Here is a 19,117-nt window from a genome sequence, read left to right on the forward strand (position 1 = left end):
CCAGAAGCCAGAGGGGAGGCTGGTGTTCAAGGAGAGGGCTTTCACCCACACAATTGGTTGCTGCTTTATAAAAAGGAAAAGGTGTGTTTTTCATTGAAGGCAAGGAAACTGCTCTTCCTACTGCTGTACAACATGGAGCAACTGTGGTGTTCTGACAGCAACACCAGTGTGGCAGCCCTGCCTGTACTCAGCAACATGCTCCACTGCCTGGACGGGAATACACACAGTTTCCTTGCTCCGACACTGTCTGACAAGCTCCAGCCGCTCTGTGATGACGTGAGGCTGCTGGGAGAGCCTGGTGTCCCATCAGCAGGGCCGCGGGGTGTGCGCGTAGCCCTGTCTTCTGCCTGTGCCCACTGTCCTGGGCACTCGTGCCTCCCACCGCAGCACCTGTGCTCTGCTGGGGGATGTTGTGTCCCAGAGTCCCCAGATCACAGCCCTGTGCTGAAGCAGCTCTATCACTGCCCTCAGCTGCTGTGAGAGACGAGAAACCAGGCGTGCGAGAAACTAAGAAAAACAGCCTGAGAAAGCAAAAGTTGAGGCTGATGAAAGAAATGCCTCAAACACTCGGAAGACAAAACTCTGAGTCCCAGGGTGCATTCTGTGGAGGTCGAAGCTGATAAGGCTGCCCCAATAACACAAGATGGGACTGGAGGAGGGAGCCCTGTGAAGACAGGACGGCTCTGCTCTGGTGCACCTGGCCAAAACTTCAAGGGCCATCTGTCTGGTGAATGACCTTTGCTTCATTATCCACGAAATGCATATTAAAGTTAACACCCCTCAATATGCTAACGAGGGCTAACATGATCATGCTAATTACAGAATCACAGAATCACAGAATTGTCTAAGTTGGAAAAGACCTAGAAGATCATCCAGTCCAACCATTGACCTAACACTGACAGTTCCCAACTACAGCATATCCCTAAACGCTAAGTCAACTTTACTCTTAAACACCTCCAGGGATGGGGACTCCACCACCTCCCTGGGCAGCCCATTCCAACACCTAACTACCCGTTCTGTAAAGAAATGCTTCCTAATATCTAGTCTAAACCTTCCCTGGTGCAATTTGAGGCCATTACATCTTGTCCTATCACTTGTTACTTGGTTAAAGAGACTCGTCCCCAGCTCTCTGCAACCTCCTTTCAGGTAGTTGTAGAGGGCAATGAGATCTCCCCTCAGCCTCCTCTTCTCTAGACTAAACAACCCCAGTTCCTTCAGCCACTCCTGATACGACATGTGCTCCAGACCCTTCACCAGCTTTGTTGCCCTTCTTTGGACATGCTCGAGTCATTCAATGGCCTTTTTGTAGTGAGGGGCCCAAAACTGAACCCACTCATTGAGGTGCGGCCTCACCAGTGCCGAGTACAGGGGTAAGATCACTTCCCTGTCCCTGCTGGCCACACTATTTCTGATACAAGCCAGGATGCCACTGGCCTTCTTGGCCACCTGGGCACACTGCTGGCTCCTGTTCAGCCGGCTGTCAATCAACACCCCCAGGTCCCTCTCTGACTGGCAGCTCTCCAGCCACTCCTCCCCAGGCCTGTAGCGCTGCTGGGGGTTGTTGTGGCCCAAGTGCAGCACTCGGCATTTGGCTTTATTGACGCTCATACAGTTGGTCTTAGCCCAGCGATGTAGCCTGTCCAGATCTCTCTGCAGAGCCTCCCTACCCTCGAGCAGATCAACACTCCCACCCAACTTGGTGTCATCTGCAAACTTACTCAGGGTGCATTTGATCCCCTCATGTAGATCATCAGTAAAGATGTTAAACAGGAGTGGCCCCAAAACTGAGCCCTGGGGGACACCACTCGTGACCGGCCGCCAACTGGATTTAACTCCATTCACCACAACTCTTTGGGCTCGGCCATCCAGCCAGTTTTTTACCCAGTGAAGCGTGTGCCCATCCATGTTGTGAGTAGTCAGTTTTGCCAGGAGAATGCATCCCATGAAACATTACATCATCCCATGAAACACCTTACCCCTCCACATACACGGGATACGTAGGTATGTGGGTCGACCTAGGGGACGGACCCAAGGAAAGTGGGTATAAATCAAGAAGGGGGGAGGAGAGAGAGAGAGAGACAGTGCAGTGAAGCGAAGAAGACAGATGCCAGCGAAAAAGATGGCTGCCTCCTGTGCCTCCTGGAACCCTCGGCGGCGGGATCAGCGCAGAAACCCAGACCGGTGATCTGTATTTCCCCATTCCCTCTATCTCCCTCTTTTCCCTTTCCTATTAAGAAATGCAAGGCATATTATATTGCTTACCACAACTTTCTATATACTTAACCAACTATCGTGTGTTCAATTAGTACATTGTGAGTAGTTAATAAATGTTTAGACTTGGAGACTTGTTGTCCACTCCATTGGGGATTTGCGAATCTGAGTCACTTGTCCCCCTCGTTTGAGCGGGACGTGACAGCTGCTCAGTGCCACTTTCCCCCTGCAGTACTCGCTGTGCCCAGGGGCTGAGAGGAGCAGAGAGCCAGGAGTGGGCCCAGGAGAGGAGAGTCTATGCCCCATGGCTGCCCCTTTCTGTTCCCTCATCCTGCCTGGGGGCTCTAGGCAAGACCATCCCCACAGATGGGAGAGGCGAGAGAGGCCAGGGAAGCCTGTCTTGCTGCTGCAGGAGAGTCCCCTGGCTTGATCTCCTTGCCATGGGGGGCAGTGGCAGGATAAAGCCTCATGCTGGTGTGCCCCATCCGCATGCTGAGCCTTGCAGATGCACACCCTGCCCTGGCAGTGACCCCCGGCCCTCCATAAACACTGGAGGGTCTCACTCTCTGGCCCACAGACTTGGGGACCCCAGCCCCCTCCTGGGAGCTGCGTGCCCAGCGCAGCCCCTGGGCAGACCTTCTGCAGGCCACAGCTTGCTCACTGTGGAGCAGGGCTGCCTGGGGCCATTTTGCAGGGGCTGCAGGTCTGCCCGCAGCTGCTTGAGGCAGAGACTCAGGGGTGTCCATGCCCATGTCAGCCAGGCTGGCCCCTTGCTCACCTGTGAGCTTGGGGCAGCTGGGGTTGATCTTCTCTCTTCCTCCTGCCAGGAGTCGAGCCCTGTGTGGGAGCTCTCAATCCATCACCATCCACCTTTCAAGATGCAATGGAGTTTGTGGTGGGCAGCGAAGAAGGAAGTGTGTGAGAGCCTGCTCCCATTGTTGTTTCACCTGCACGACCAAGACAAGCGCGTGGCTGAAGTGGGGATTCCCAACACACTGACCAGTCCTCTAGGGAGGGCGATGCTGGCACCCCTTGGGTGTGCCTGAGCACCAGGGGCCAGGGCTGCTGATAGCCAGACCCTTTGAACATGCGTCACATTGAGGCCCAGCTTGCTGAATCACTGAGGACCAGGCGGAGCCCCCCTCCATGTCTGCAGTGCACCCACTGCTGCCCTTCTCCCCCTGCCATGCCTCCAGCTGCCCAGAAGGACAGGGATGTGGGTCCTTCCTCACCCTACCCCCTCCACACAGCCCTGTACCAGCACAGTCATGGAAAGGATGTGGCAGCCCTGCAGCTGGCAGGGGCCGAGACATTTCCCAGACCTGCCCTGACTGGTCCCACAGGGCTCAGCAGCAGTCCAGGGCCACCAAGGACCAAATGTTCAAGTCCTGATGGGTTTCCAGCGCACCTCAGAGAACCCCCAGCCTGGGGAGAAAAGATTTGGGAGGGAGAGTGTCGGATGTAGTCAGAAGAGGGGCCTGGCCCTGTATTCTGGGTACTGGGCACTGAAGCTCAAACGAGTGGGACAGGGAGCTGCAGGTGTGTTGGGAGTCCTCATGTCCATCGCTTGTGGCTGAGTCCTGCCATGGCACCTCGGTGACTGCAGCACTTCAGCCTCTTCCCAGCCTTGGCAACAGCTCAGAAACATTTGGGGCTCTCTGTACCACTGCCCCAGCAGCATGAGGTCCCGAGGTTGTGGCTGCCCTCTCCTCATTCCAGGGTGTAGAACCCAGTTGCATTGTCAGTCCCCAGCTGCTGCATCTTCTCCACATGGGCTGGGACAGCCTCTGAGCTCTGCCAAGGTGAGGGGGGGTGCAGACTCTTCTGCCCTGGGGATGGTGGCATCTCTGCTGCTTGGCAGGCCTCTCAGGAATCCCTCCTCAGCACTGCATGGTTCCTGAAGTGGGGACAGATTGCAAACCTAGCTGAGACAGTGCAGGTGTGCAGGATTGGGAAGCACCTGGTGAGCAGAGTCCCAACGCCCCCAGGATCCAGCCTGGGTGAGATCTGCCCCGTTCCCATCATACAGGATGGAGGGATGTGACCCCCTACTGCTGCAGCCCAGAGCCCCTGGCTGGGTGCTCCACACCCGCTGCCTTTCCTCTAGCCCTGGCCAGCTCTGCTCCAGGCTCCTCACCCTTTGCTCCCTGCTGGGGACTTGAAGGGGACCCTGCCACCAGGATGGCAGCACCACATCCTCTGGGAGCACTCTGCTCCCTCTGAACCTCAACGTCACATGGCTCCCAGAGGGGAGCTGGGGATGTCCTGGTGAGGGGAGAGGAACAGGAGGGTGGCCCTGGGCAGGGGGATGGCGTGGTTGGGGGTCAGTTCTGCACCAACCCTGCACTGTTCTCCTCTCTTCAGCTGGGCAGGAACAGGCGCAGAGCCAAGGACTGTCCGTGCCAGAGCCGGCCATACCTGCAGAGCCTGCAGGAGCCTTTGCGTCATGAGGCTCTGAGGTTCATTGGTAAGCCACGAGCCCTGGGGCCCTTCCATTACCCAGGGTTTTGATGCAGTAAGTCAGGAGCCCCAATGGCCCAGTGTAGGGCCCAGGAACGTGTGGGACACCCAATCACACGCTCCCACCCCTTCCTGAAAAGGTGGGGCTGGCAGGAGGGTCATCACTCCCACACCCCCAGTGCTGCACCACAGGAGCCCCCCAGGCTCAGCCCTTTCTGGGGAGCTGTGCTGCTGGGCAGGTTGGGCAGCGAGGTCCCAGGCTGTGTGTCCCTCGGGGTCATTGGGCAGCACGTGGTGGAGCAGTGTGAGAAGATCCAGGGCCTCTGCAAGGACAGTGGGGTGTCAGTGGGGGCTGGTGCAGAGGATGAAGGACTCTGGCACTGAGCTCCTGCCCTATCCTGTCTTCTCTCAGTACCTCCATGGGGAAGGGGATATTTCGGTGCCCCTGGGTATTCCTGACCAGCAACCTCCAGCTGAGTCACCCATCCCCTTGGTTCCCTCTTGGCCATGGGAAGAGCTGTCCGCAATGGGCCCTTCCTGGAGGGGGAGGTCAGGCTTTCCACAGATACAGGCATGTCTCTCACTTCTGTTACTCTGTTGCCTCAGTCCTTCAGGGCTTGAGGGAAGACACCAGCTCCCTAGTCTCTTCCTTGGCAACTCAGATGCTTCTGATACTGAAAAAAGGAAGGCTGACAGCAAGGTTAACTTAGGATGGCTGTGCCTCAGGCTGCAGGGGGGCATGGAAGAAATGGCACTCTGCCCCAGGGGACAGTTCTGCTTGAGCAGAGCCAAAGCAGCAGTCCCAGACCCAGGGTACTCTGCAGTCTGTGAACATGTGAGGGTTCTGGTAAGTTCCTGGCTTATCCTCCTGCCCACAGACCTGCTCCATTCCTCGGGCACATCCTATCCCCATTGCTGTGCTGCCATTCACCCTGTAGTGCTTTTCCCGAAGACAGAGCCCTCCTTCTTCAGCAGGTGTGGGTATCTTCTCTTTGTGAAGAGTAACAGGAAAGAAACCTACCCCAAAATAATCAGCACTGTCCTGAGAGTGGCAAGACATCCTCTCTTCCAAGATGTCCGTGCCAGTGCAGAGCATACCGACACACTTTGTCACAAAGTGAAGTAGAGGGGCAAAATCACCACCCTTGACCTGCTGGCCAAACTTCTTTGTAGGCAGCCCTGGATATGGTTGGCTTTCTGGGCTGCAGGCACAAATTGCTGGCTCTTGTCCAATTTTTCATCCACCAGTATCCCCAAGTTCTCAGGGCTACTCTCAATTCATTCACCACCCTGTCAGCGCAGGACCTTGCACTCTGCCTTGTTGAACTTCAAGAGGTTCTCATGGACCTGAAAGTCAAGTCTGTCAAGGTCCCTCTGGATGACATCCTTTCCCTCAAGAGTATCGACTGAACCACCCAGCTTGGTCGTCAGCTCCACACTTGCTGAGGGTACGCTCAATCCCACTGCCTATGCTGTTGATGAAGATATTAAATGGTATTGGTCCCAGTACAGACCCTTGAGGGACACCTCTCGTGGGGCATTGAACCATTGACTGTAACCCATTGGATGCGGCCAGCAGCCAATTCCTTATTCATCTAACAGGCCCCCCATCAAACCCATCAAATGTAGAAGGCCAGTAGATGTCATCTATAGCTCATCCCCTGTCTCCTGATGCACTCACTCCATTGTAGATTAGTCAGGCACGATTTGCCCTTGGTGAAACCACGTTGGCTGTCTCTAATCAGGACGGATCTTGTTCCACAAAGATCTGTTTCATGATCTTACTGGGCACAGAGGTAAGGCTGACTGGTTGGTAGTTCCTAGGGTCCTCCTTTCTGCCCTTTTTCAAAATGGGCATGGAGTTTTCCTTTTTCTGTCACTGGGGACTTGTGGAGTCACTGGGGACTTTGCAATGGACTCGCAATGAACACAAGTGAGAACAAATGCCATCAGCTATTCCTGAAGGTACCATGACGGCATGTGGGACAGACAGTGTCTAGAGGTCATTTCATGTTGAGAGTAACATCCCCTGGGAGACACAGGAATGCAGCACTGGGATGTGTTTCCTTGAACTGAAGGACCCTCTGTCCGTTCTCCATGCCTTGGGACATCTAGACAAGTGCAGAGCAGGGCAATACACCCCAGGGTTGAGGTGCCTCCCAACCTCCTGGGAGTGGCAACCAATTGCCAAAGAGACACTAGGACTGCTGCGATGCACTGCCTCTGCACGTGGAAGGGAAGGACGCATGGCTCTGAACACCCCTGTGTACAGGAAGAGGACATGAGGCCAGCTCAGATGCTGACACCTCACAGAGCCCTGACACTCCTCTGTGTGACTGCAGGAACAATTCCCACCATCCCAGTGTAAGAGTCGGTCAGAAGATCAGCATTGTCTCAACATTGTCATCAGGGACATGGACAGTGAGGTACCCGACAACGGCCTGTTTGGAGCGCAGTTGCCGACCCCTGGAACGGAATGTGTTGCAAAGGCTCCTGAATGCAGAACTGTGTGGCACAGCCAGTGCTGTGCTGTTCTCCTGAGCACTGACCCGTGTGGTGCAGGCAGTGCAGTGCTGTTATTTGGTACCTGAGCCATGTAGTACAAAGAGTGTTGTGCTATTGTTTGGTACCTGGGCCTAGCCAGAGCGGTTACTGATAATTGCATAGCCATTGTCAAAAAAGATGGATTGCGGCTGCTGCCATAACACCGATGAAGAAATCATGAACCTCAGATGAACTTTGCTTCATTATAATACCAAAACACACCTCCTGGTTGAAGGTTACCCGCCTTCAAGATTGACCACACCTCAGACACTCCCCCCTGCGCACGCGCGATGGCCTTGCTCGAGAAGGGTGGAGATATGATAATTGAATTCTGAGAAGGGCGGAGACCCCCGAGGCAGAGGTGGAGGAAGGTGTGTTACTAAGCATAAAAGATGACTTCTGGACAACGAAAATGGGAAGCTTCCCCACCAAGGACCACGACGATCGACGATGCAGCATCAGCTGGACCCGGGACCGTTAGGACGTCGTGAGATCAGCGGTGGTAGCTATAACATCTCTCTCCCCTCTCTCTAAACTTAACTTTACTTTTCTCCTTTCTTTCACCCATCTCTAACTATCGCGTGCCTCTTCACAGGCAACCCAATAAAGTTTCACTGTTTGATTACTGCTATCCCCTTTGGTGTTGGTCACCTTAATTTTGCACTTTCGAGATCGTAGCAAACGAACCATCACGAGTCCACCGAATGGACCGTGACACCCAGTGAGATTTATCTCACCTGCCTTGGAAAGGCTCATTGCCATTTCCTCTCCCTGCTCTGATAGTCTCCCCTGCCTTTCTGGCCTGTGCCTTCCAATACACAGTATGAAAGAAGCACAGTTGTGGAGCATCACACATGTGCAGTCAGAGGGGTTCTGCAAACAGGAGCATCATTGCTCTCTAGAAGGCGACAGCTCTCACCTTTCAGAAAACACAGAGCACATTGAGGGAGGATGAATACACTCAGATGCACACACGCCTCCTTATTTCACCTCTCTGAACTTCCTTCCCAATCTCTTTAAGCAACTAACAAGGAAACATAAGTTCTTCCTCATAGGTGTCCTACCGGGTGAGATTGACAAGAACAATTTAACTCCTCGTGTGGAGAAAGAGGAACCATAAAATCAGGCATCACTGATGGACTTTCCCCTACTGTAAATGTGAAATGTATCCAATCCTTTGACAAGTCGCTTCCTCCACTCTCTCATGACCTGCCTTGAGATTGTAGTTGGGAACATCCTCATTATTGGGCTGTTGGTGCAAATCCAGCTCTGTAAAACCACATGGCCGCCTTCCTGGGGAATGTGTCCTCCCTGGAACCTGCCACAGCTCTACCACCACACCCCAGCTGCTGGCCAGCTTTCTGACTGGGAACAGCACCATCTCGGCTCACAGCAGTGTTAGTACCGTTTCCTGCACCTTTTGCACACACAGAGGGTTTACTGCTGGTGACCACACTCTATGGTCAGTACTTGGCTGTGTGCCACCGCATGTTATCTGAAAGACTCATGACCCGGAAGGTCTGTCTCCAGCAGCTGCCCCTTGGCTAGAGGGATTTCTGTCACCTACAGCAATTTCATTCTTGTCCCAGATATGGTCCAGTGGCCCAAAGGTACTGGACCTCACCTGTGACCTCACCCCATTTCTGGAGCTCTCCTGCAGGGACACGGGGACACAAGCTCTTTGCTTTCATAACCTGCTCTTAGAGCCAGTCCTCCCCTTCTGTTCACATGGGCATCCTGGGTGTGCATCAGAGCTGCCACCCCGGGGCAGCTCTCCCGCCCAGCATGGCCAGGCATAAGGCCTTCTCCACCTGCTCCTCTCACTTCACTGTTTTTACAGCACCCTCCTCCTTTCTGTGTGACGCCCAGAACAGCCCTCCTGACAGTGTCTGGCAGGGCCCTTTTCCTGCACCATTCTCATGCTCCTGTTCAATCCGCTCATCGTGTTTCCAGGGGAAGTGAAGCACTGAGAAAAACACTCAGGAAAGCTGTGAGCTGCTCAGACAGCCCATTGAAGTTGTGGACCTGCAGGAAGAAATCACTACTGGTCCTCTTTTGAACCAGCCCAGAGGACCTGGAAAGGTGTGTGCTGTGTCCTGGGCACTCCCCTGGAAGTGTGGGAGATGGAGAAGGCTTCTAGTGTGGGAAGGTGCAGTCAGAGCTGGCCGGTGTCATTGTGTGAGACCTCTTACAAACATCTTGGAAGGGACAGAGCAATTAGAGGGGTTATTTGGGACTTGGGAAAGGCACACATCAAACCCAGGTCCAAGAAGGGCAGGGAGGAGAATTGGGAGGATTACAGGCAGGTCAGCTTCACCCCAGTCCCTGGGAATGTGATGGGGCAAGTGTTTCTCAGCCATCTCCAGGCACTTGAAGGATGAACAGGGGATTGCTGAACCCATATGGAGGAGGAAAGAAGGGCATGTTGTCTACCTGGACTTTAGTAAGACCTAAGACATGGTGTCCCATGGTCTCCTTGTAGCCACATTCAGATCTAGACTGAAGAAGTGGATGATTTTGTGGGGAGGGGTTTGGCTGGGCAAGCTGGCCCAAATGTCACCAGTGGTACAAAGTCCTTCTGTCAACCAGCAACTAGTGATATCCCTCAGTGATCAGCACTTGATCAACACTGTTGAACATCTTTTTCATCTCCCTGTACGATGGGATGGAGCGCACTTTCAGCTCCTTTGTTCGTGAAGCCACGCTGGGGGAAGCCCTTAAGCAATCTCATCTAGTTCAGCCTGCCTTGAGCAGGAGAGTTGGGCAGGATGATGGTCAGGTTTATTTTCCACCCCGAGTTACTCTATGATTCAACGAATCTTTCCCTTGGAGAGCTCTTCACAGACAAAACAGGCAGAGGAAGAGAGAGAGAGAGAGAGAGAGAGAGAGAGAAATAAAATGTGCCAAAATAAAGATGGTACCTCCTCTGAGCAATGTTTCTGCATTTGAAGCATTAGTGGGAAATTTACTTTGATAGTGTCTGCACAAAACTGTTCACAGAGAGAATGAGTGTAATTAGCTTGTTAGCACATGCTCATTGTGTTTTCAATTAAAAAAAATAAAAAATCATGAAAATTCAGGAAAAATGGCTTAGCAATGCTGGAAAGGATGACTTTCTTCAGTTAGGACAAAGAGTCCTTTTCTGCAGAGGTTTCAACTTTCTCCTAAAATCTACATTCATGGCTTCAAATCATGAGCTCCTAAAGCAGTCACAGAGCTGGACAGTGCCGCAGAGATGCCCTGGAGTGCCTGCAGAGTGCCTGCTCAAGCCCCCCTGTGCAATGTGTCCCAGGAGCTATGGGAGCCCTTCTGGAACACGACCTGGTAGGCAGGAGGGTACCTCTGGGGTGGTGCAGGGCACTACCTGCCACCAGCGCTGTTGGGCAGGCGGAGTAGGGCCCTCTCCAGCACAGCAGAACATTGTGTCCCCTGGGATGCTGGCGCTGATGTCACCTGTTTTCAGGAACTGACTAGTCAGCAGTGTGAAGGCAGATACTCAGACGGCATGAAGGGCATCATAATGTTGACCCCAACAAGATTAAAGATTTGGGGAGGTCAGGGGGAACTGGGACAAGACAGATGGGAGAATGGAGGGTGCGAAGACGGGCTTGAACAACAGAGATGAAAGATTTTGAAGAGGTAAGATCTGTTCAGGTAATGTTGAGGCTACTGCAACACTGACTGTGAAAACATTCATGAATGACCTTTGCCCTACTTCCGACCAGTAACCTTAAGCCTTAACACTACCTCTAAGTGCTACCCCTTGCATTGAAAATAATCGGCTACTCTAACCCCTGACCTCAACCTTACCTCAAAGGCAAAGCCCAAACCCGTAACCCCCTACTCTTATTCATACTCTGTATCTTACCCTAATCTATAGCCTGTATCCCTCGCATTAAAATGCTTGCCTTAATCCTAGCCCTCACCCAAGCACTAAATAAAACCCTAACCTGCAAAGATAGCTCACACCCTAAACACAAACCAGACACTCTCAGAACACCAAACACTGTCCCTAAACCTTGCCTAATCCCTAACCCTGAAAGGCAAGCTCAATCCCTAAACCCCAACCCAAACACCTAACCCTGCAAAGCCCTCGTTCCCGCACTCTAACCCCATCACCTTCAACCCCTTTCATAACCCTGACTTAGGCTGTTTGGCCCTTGGGGGCAGCACAGGGACTGCAAGGTTCTAGAGCAGCCATAAAGCCTTGGAAGAGGAAAGTGAGGTGACCTGTATCTGATCGCCTCGTAGGCCACAAAGAGGAGATGGGGAGGAATGCTGTGATGAGGTCAGCTGTGCCTCAGGATCCCGTGGGCCAGCAGAAGGTGCATGGCTGTGAAGGCAGCTGTGAGGTCACATCTGCCAGAATCCCTGATAGACCAGCAACAGACTTGAGTGTTGTTTTGCACCAGGATGTGCTTTTGATCTTGGTACAGCAAGCTCTGCAGATTCCACATATTGAAGTGTTATCTCATTTTGCTCCTGTGAGCTTTTTCAGTGTTTTTCTACAAGGAAAACTATGTTATTCATCATTTCTACTGCCCCAAAAAGAGGATGTTCACATGGGAATTGGTTGCTGCAGTCTTGTATAAAGGTCAGGACATGCAGATGGCCCGATTGCCAGTGGCAGGTGGGAGCTTCCTGCACTCTTCTCTTTTACAATCAAGTTTAACTTGCAACCAAGGGATACACTCAGCACAACATGGCCTGAAGCCCAAGCTGTACTTGGAGCACAGCACAGCCCAGCACAGACCTGGGTCTACTCAGGTTTACTGTTATGTGGGTCACAGACACAATTTTAGGCCCTGGTAATCAATGGGGACTTTGAAGACCACGGACCTCTGCTAGAGGACCTTGGCTGAAGAGAAGGTGGAAGGTGCTCCCTGACCCAACACGGGGGAATGCTCTCCTGGACTTGTTTTTCACAAGAAGACAGGGTGGGACTGGTGGAAGATGTGGAAGGCAGCTTTGGCTGCAGTGCAAGTGAGAGTGGTAGGGCTGAAAACCCTGAGGGAAGTGAGCAAGACAGATTGTAGCACTGCTGAGTAGAGATGAAGGGTCACCTCCACCAACCTGCTGGCAGTGCTCTTCCTAATGCAACCCTGAAAGCAATTGGCCACCTTTGCTGCAAAGGTGCAAAGCCTGAGAAGAGATGGCTTTGGGGAGACCTAATAACAGCCTTCCCATAGCTTCTTCCTCAGATCTTCCCTTATCATCCTTAAAATGCAGCCAGGCTCTTCACTGTTGTGCATGATGGGAGGATGATGGCCAATGGGCATCAGCTGAAAGAAATGAGAAAAAACTTTCTCTCTGTCAACAGTCAAACACTGGCTAAGATTTCTCAGACAGCTGATGTCGTCTCCATCCTTGGAGCTTTTCAATCTGAAAATACATGAAGGCCTGAGCAGCCTGCTCTGACCTGTAGGTGACCCTGCTGTGAGCAGGAGGTTGGCTTAGAGATCTCCTCAGGTCCTTTCCAGCTTGAAGGATTCTGCTTTTCGATTCACCAGGGATCTTTCCTTCATGATGGGAGGGAAATCACTCAGGTTCCTGGTGACCACTGAAGTCACTGAGAAAGTTTGGTCAGATGATCTGTGGATTTCCTGTCCCACTCCAGGCACTGTTGCTCAGATGCAGGGCTGCTTGGCAGGTACCTCCAAACAGCCCTGATCATTTCCATTGCTTGGCTTTTTCTTTTCTTTTTCCTACTCACAATGTCTCCCCTTGACCATCCTTGTACCCTCCCATGCAAATACCCTATCTCTATTTACCCTTTCCTCCCTGGCCCTAGTTTGGCTTCCTTTGAACTTTCATGTGGTGTTTCTGAGCTTCTCACCATGGGAATGTGTACCTTGGTGAACAATGTCATTGAACAAGTGCCTCCTTTTATTATCTGTTATGTCCTGCAAGTCCTCATGCTGGTATCTTGTCAGAGGCACCCCATGTCAGGGTGAGCCATCTGCACGTGCACATTAACATCCGGCCTGATGGAGTTCCATTGCTGGGGGACCCTGAAAGTCTCTGGGATTCAGTCAGTAGAAACCTCATGAAGCTTTACAAGGTCAAGTAGCCAGTCCTGCATTTGGGGAGAGAATAGCTCCATAGAGGAAGGCACGCGGGGACCTGACTGGCATAGGAGTGACCCCAAGGAGAAGGGCCTTGTCGTTACTAGGGATGCCATACAAGGCAGAGGTGCATGTCACTGTGAGTAGGCCAGCTGCCTATGGGGCTGTGTTAGGGGGCATGTGGCCAACTCAGAGAAGGGAGTTATCAGCACTGCTGTGGCCACATCTTGACTAGTGTGTCTGGATGTGGGGCTCCCTGTTCTGAAGGAATGAGGAGGAACTGGAGAGGCTCCAGAGAAGATCTGCTAGGATGGGGTTTTGGGCCTTTGGGGAGAGGTTGAGAAGCCCGGGCTTCTTTAGACGGGTGAAGTGGAGGCTCAGGGAACTGTAGAAGTAGCCTCCAACTGCTTGAAGAGAGGTTTCAGAGGTGACAGACCATTTCTTGTTGGTTGAAAGAGAAGGAAATCTCAAAAAAGCACATCTTGGAAGGTTCAGACTGCATTTGAGGAGAAAGAAATCTCACTCACATGGTAGCATTGTGGTGCAAGAGATCACCCAGAGGCAGTCTGGGTAAGCCCATGGCTTTGTCTTGAAGATATAGAAGTGAAGATGTAGAAATGCTGAGGTGGGAGCGCAAGATGGGTGTCTGCAGCCTGAAGGGAAAGAGGTGCAGACATGGGACAGTGTAGCACAGCCTGCAGTCGAGATGGCCAAGGGCTCTGGCAAGGCTAAAAGGCCCGACAGGACCAAGGTCTCTGTCCCCTTGGCTATGGCTGTTGCCTCTGCTACAGAGGCCTACCAGGAGAAACGTTATTTTGAGGCTCTGGACTTTGTTTCTTCTTCTTCCTTGCTCGGGGAAGCCAGGATGTGTTGTGCAGTTTTCCTACACTTGGCATTGCTCACCCTCACACCCCATGCCCCCAGGAAGAGCCCTGAGCCACGCATGATGGCAGGGTCTGCCTTCCCAGGGCCTGAGGGTCAGGGTTTGGCCCTTCTGCTTCATAAAACAAACCAAGGGGTTTTGCAGCACTACAGCCACCTGCACGGTGCCTTTGCCTACCTGCAATCACAGCCTCCAGTCATCTGCTCTAAGGAGTCCATGGGGAGGCTTTGTCAGTAGTAGCCCTCAGTGGGACCAATCAATGCTTCAAGGCACTTTGAGTTTTGCTTCTGATTTTGACTCCCTGATGAGTTTGTTCAGTCTCCTCTCTGTATCTGAGGTTCATGGACTCAGGGCCAAACACACCATGAAGCTCATTAAAATACAGACAGCCCTAACGAACTATTTTTCTCCCTTTAATTTTCTTCAAGTCTTCAAGACCTGTACACCTAATTGAAGTAGTTTCAGTGTAGTTGAGAAGGAAGATTTCATAGAAGATCTAATAAAAAATGTTTTATATTTTAAAGGTTATTTTAAATTGCTTTTCAGATTACAGAAGAGGTGATAGAAGAATTCTGCAATTGATATTGATCCAGAGGGTCTCCTCAGGAGCTCTGGACAGGTAGGAGAAGCAGTCCCTGAAGTCTGGCACTGCATGGACAGCCTTGCTCCTCACTTCCTCAGCCTCACCTTTTCTGTCATTGGCCAGCTGGGTTTTACATCCCTTTTCCTTACATCTGACTTCTCCACCGATCTCTGCAGCTGGAGGTCACAGCTCCATTGCACCATCTCCACCTGCTCTCCTTAGGGAACCGGCTGCACACAGGCACAGAAGATTTTCTCCTATTTGCAAGCAAAGAAAAGTGAAGCATGTTCAAGTTTCATAAACAATAAAGCACCCTCCTCAACCATATGCTAAGTACAAGATCTCTCTAATGAGGTCACCTTTTGACAAGGGATAATCTTATGAGAAATGTTTTAGCTACATAGATACAAGAGGGTAGATAGAAACATAATGGAAGAGTTGGCTAAAGAGACAATTAGACCACTGAAAGACAGGCAAGGTTTGAGTCCCTGAAGCTCAAAGCAGCAGCACAGGTGAGAGGTGTCTGAATGAACAAAGAGTAATGGAAGGGGAAAACTGGAGAATAATGGAAAAGGCCTTTGCCTAGGGCAGTTGGTGTCTGAAAAGATGACTCTGGAAATGGTCATTTTATCAGGGCAGGTGAAAATGTATGAACGATTAAAGAAATTAAATACACCATATAACAGGCAGCAGAATGGTAATGAAGTTACAGGGGAAGATCAATATTTCTTTGGAATATCCCTTTTGAAAGGTCACGGGATTGGTAGAGGTCTCTTGAGAGCGAGGACAAGCCAATGTTGCACCCATCTTTGAAAAAGGCCATAAGTGCCACCCAGGGAGCCGCAGGCTGCACGAGCCTTCTTTGGTGAGGAGTGCACCATGAGTTCGAGTCCTCTTGGGTGATGTTCCTTGGCACCTAGAGAGAAGAGTCTGTCCAAATGCAGTCAGCATGGACTTCCCAAGGGTACATACTGGGACATATGTGGTCCAGCACAAGGAACTCTCCTGGGCCCTGTTCATTTTAACACCTGTAGCCATGACCCAGAGGAGTCATCGTGTTTAACAAGAGCAAACGTCGGATTCTAAACCTGGGATGAAGTAACCCCAGACACAAGTATAGACTGGGAGAGGGATGGCTGGAGAGCAGAAAGGGATCTGGGGGCGCTGGTCAAGAGCAGGCTCAAGAGGAGTCAGCAGTGTGCCCTGGCAGCCAAGAGGCCAGTGAAGAGAGGTGATCATCCCGCTTTATTTAGTGCTGATGTGTACCTTGAGTACCTTGAGTACCTTGACTACACATGAGTACCTTGAGTACTGTGTGCGGTTCTGGGTCCCAGAATTTAAGAAAGATGTGAAGGTCCTTGAATGCATCCAGAGGAGGGCAACAAAGCTGGTGAACGGGCTGGAAGAAATGTCCTGAGAGGAGTGGCTGAGGACTCTGGTTCTGTCTAGTTTAGAGAAAAGATGGTTGAGGGGTGACCTCATTGGTCTCTGTAGCTTCATGAGAAGGGGAAGTGGAGACTGAGGTGCTGAGCTCTTGTCACGGTATTCAGTGATAGGACTCATGGGAATTGTTTAAAGCTGCATCAGGGGAGGCACAAACTTGATATGAGGAAGCATTTCTTTACCAAGAAAGCAGTCAAACACTGGAATAGGCTTCCTAGAGAGGTGGCTGACACCCCAAGCCTGTCAGTGTTTAAGAGGCATTTGGACAATGCCCTTAATAACATGCTTTATCTTTTGGCCAGACCTGAAGTGGTCAGGTATTTGGACTACACAACCATTGTAGGTCCCTTCCAACTGAACTATTCTATTCTATTCTATTCTATTCTATTCTATTCTATTCTATTCTATTCTATTCTATTCTATTCTATTCTATTCTATTCTATTCTATTCCATTCCATTCCATTCCATTCCATTCCATTCATATTCCTGTACAGGGTGGATCCCTCCAGCAGCTGGGCTCAGACACTCACTCTCCTCAGTAGCTGCCCCTGGATACCAGCCTCCCCAGTTGCAGGCACCTGGACATCCAAGCCCCTGAGGCCGCAGCCCCATTCCGGATGCTGGTACAGACCACCCCAGTCACACACAGGCTCTTCAGTTCACTCACTCCAGGCTCTCAGTTGCTGGCACTAATGACATACGGGCTGCCTGACCCCCTGCTCCTGCTCCAGTTGCTGCACTCACACTCCGGTGTTCACACATTCAAGCAGAAGAGAGATTCCCTCACACAGGAAAGAGAAATTAAGTTTAATGAGAAGAGAGGACAGACTGCACTGGTCAGGGTCCTCCCCTAAACATCCCATAATAACTCCTGTGCAATCCAAAAATGCTCTTCCCCTGCATCTCACAATGTCTCCTGCACCCCTAGCAACAATGCCCTCAGCCCAGATGCTGGTCCAGAGCTGCTCTCAGTGGCTCATTTCGATGGCTTTCACACCTGGACAAGGGGGCTGGTGGCTCTCCCAGGGCAGCCCTGGAAGGAGCTGGGACAAGATGTTCATTCCTCAGGAGCCTGTAAATTGGGATCCCACCTGCCACTGTGCCTCTGGGCTCTTCTCGGTTTGTGGAGATGGGCTCCTGATGAGCTGGTGGCTCTGCTGTGATGGGCCTGGGAGCAGCTGGGGCAGGGTGTTAACTGAGTTACTCCCCCTGCCATTGTTGGTGCCACCTTTGTGTGTGCAGATGAGCTGCTTCTCACTTCACCTGACACAGTCCAAGAAGAACAGAAGTCTCCTGAGGCATCTGTATTTGGAGGTTACACACCTATGCACTGATATTATTTAACAGATGAGAGCAGATCACTGGAATTGGTGTCCAGAAATGCACCATGAGTAGGGGAAAAGCTGTAGTGTCACACGGGCAATGGCTTCATTAAGGGCCAGTATCACAGTCTTGTTTCTAAGACTGTAGATGAACGGATTTAAGAATGGATACAGGACAGTGTTCAGCAAAGCTACAAATCTGTTTGTCTCCAAGGAAACATCTTGTGAAGGATGCACGTAGAGAGCAATGCAGCTCCCATATACAATGGCCAAGGTGGTGAGATGGGAAGAACATGTAGCAAAAGCTTTTTTCCTCCCAGAGGCTGCTGGAAGGTGTAGAATACAGAAAAGGATGCCCATGTAAAATGCCGGAGTTAAACATAAGGAAGCCAGTATGACAAATGATACTAAAACAGAGTCTATTTTCCACAGCAGGCTGCTGTCAGAGCAGGACAGTTTGAATAAGGGGGAGTTGTTACAAAAGAAATGGTGGATGTTGTTCGAGCCACAGAAAGTCAGCTGGTAGAGAAGGACCAGACAGTAACCTGGGAGTGTGATGCCGATGACCCAAGCAGCAACAACAAGCTGGATGCAGAGCTGAGGCTTCATGATGGCAGCACAACACAAAGGCTAGCAGATAGCAACACAGCAGTCAAAGGACATGGCAACAAGGAGAACAAACTCTGTACAGCCCAGGGCAAAATAGAAATAGGATTGGGCAAAGCAGCTGCTTCGAGAGATTGTTCCCCTACCAGAACCCAGGATCACAAACAATTGGATGCTTGTGGAGGATGTAAACCTGATTTCCAGGAAGGACAGATTGCTGATGAAAAAGTACATGGGGGTTTGCAGACGGTGATACACACACACGAGGGAAATGATGGTTGCGTTCCTCATCACTGTTGTCAGGTACATGAGCAGAAGGACCAGAGAGAGAAATAGCTGCAGCCTTTGGTCAAGCACTGAGAAGCCCTCTAGGATGAACTCAGTAACTGCAGTTTCATTTTCTGGTCCCATGCTGAATTTCACAGAATCACAGAATCGTCTAGGTTGGAAAAGACCTTGAAGATCATACAGTCCAACCATTGACCTAACACTGACAGTTCCCAGCTACAGCATATCTCTAAGCACTAAGTCAACTTTACTCTTAAACACCTCCAGGGATGGGGACTCCGCCACCTCCCTGGGCAGCCCATTCCAACACCTAACTACCCGTTCTGTAAAGAAATGCTTCCTAATATCCAGTCTAAACCTTCCCTGGTGCAATTTGAGGCCATTACCTCTTGTCCTATCACTCATTACTTGGTTAAAGAGGCTCATCCCCAGCTCTCTGCAACCTCCTTTCAGGTAGCTGTAGAGGGCGATGAGGTCTCCCCTCAGCCTCCTCTTCTCCAGACCAAAGCAACCCCAGTTCCCTCAGCCGCTCCTCGTATGACCTGTGCTCCAGACCCTTCACCAGCCTCGTTGCCCTTCTCTGGACACGCTCAAGTCATTCAATGCTGCCTAACGACCCGGTTCAAGAACGGCACGGCGACTGCCACTGGGTCGCTCGGGCCATCAGCATACTGACACCAATGTGGTGGATAGCAAATGGTGTTTATTGACT

The 19,117-nt window shown here is 51.4% G+C and overlaps 1 pseudogene; it reads right to left on the reverse strand.

Annotated features, from left to right (window-relative positions):
- Positions 1-17,547: 17,547 nt before the first annotated feature.
- On the reverse strand, positions 17,548-18,528 carry LOC141915820 (olfactory receptor 6F1-like; annotated as a pseudogene).
- Positions 18,529-19,117: the final 589 nt, after the last annotated feature.

This window comes from Strix aluco, chromosome 27, assembly GCF_031877795.1.
Source record: "Strix aluco isolate bStrAlu1 chromosome 27, bStrAlu1.hap1, whole genome shotgun sequence".
NCBI lineage: Eukaryota > Metazoa > Chordata > Aves > Strigiformes > Strigidae > Strix > Strix aluco.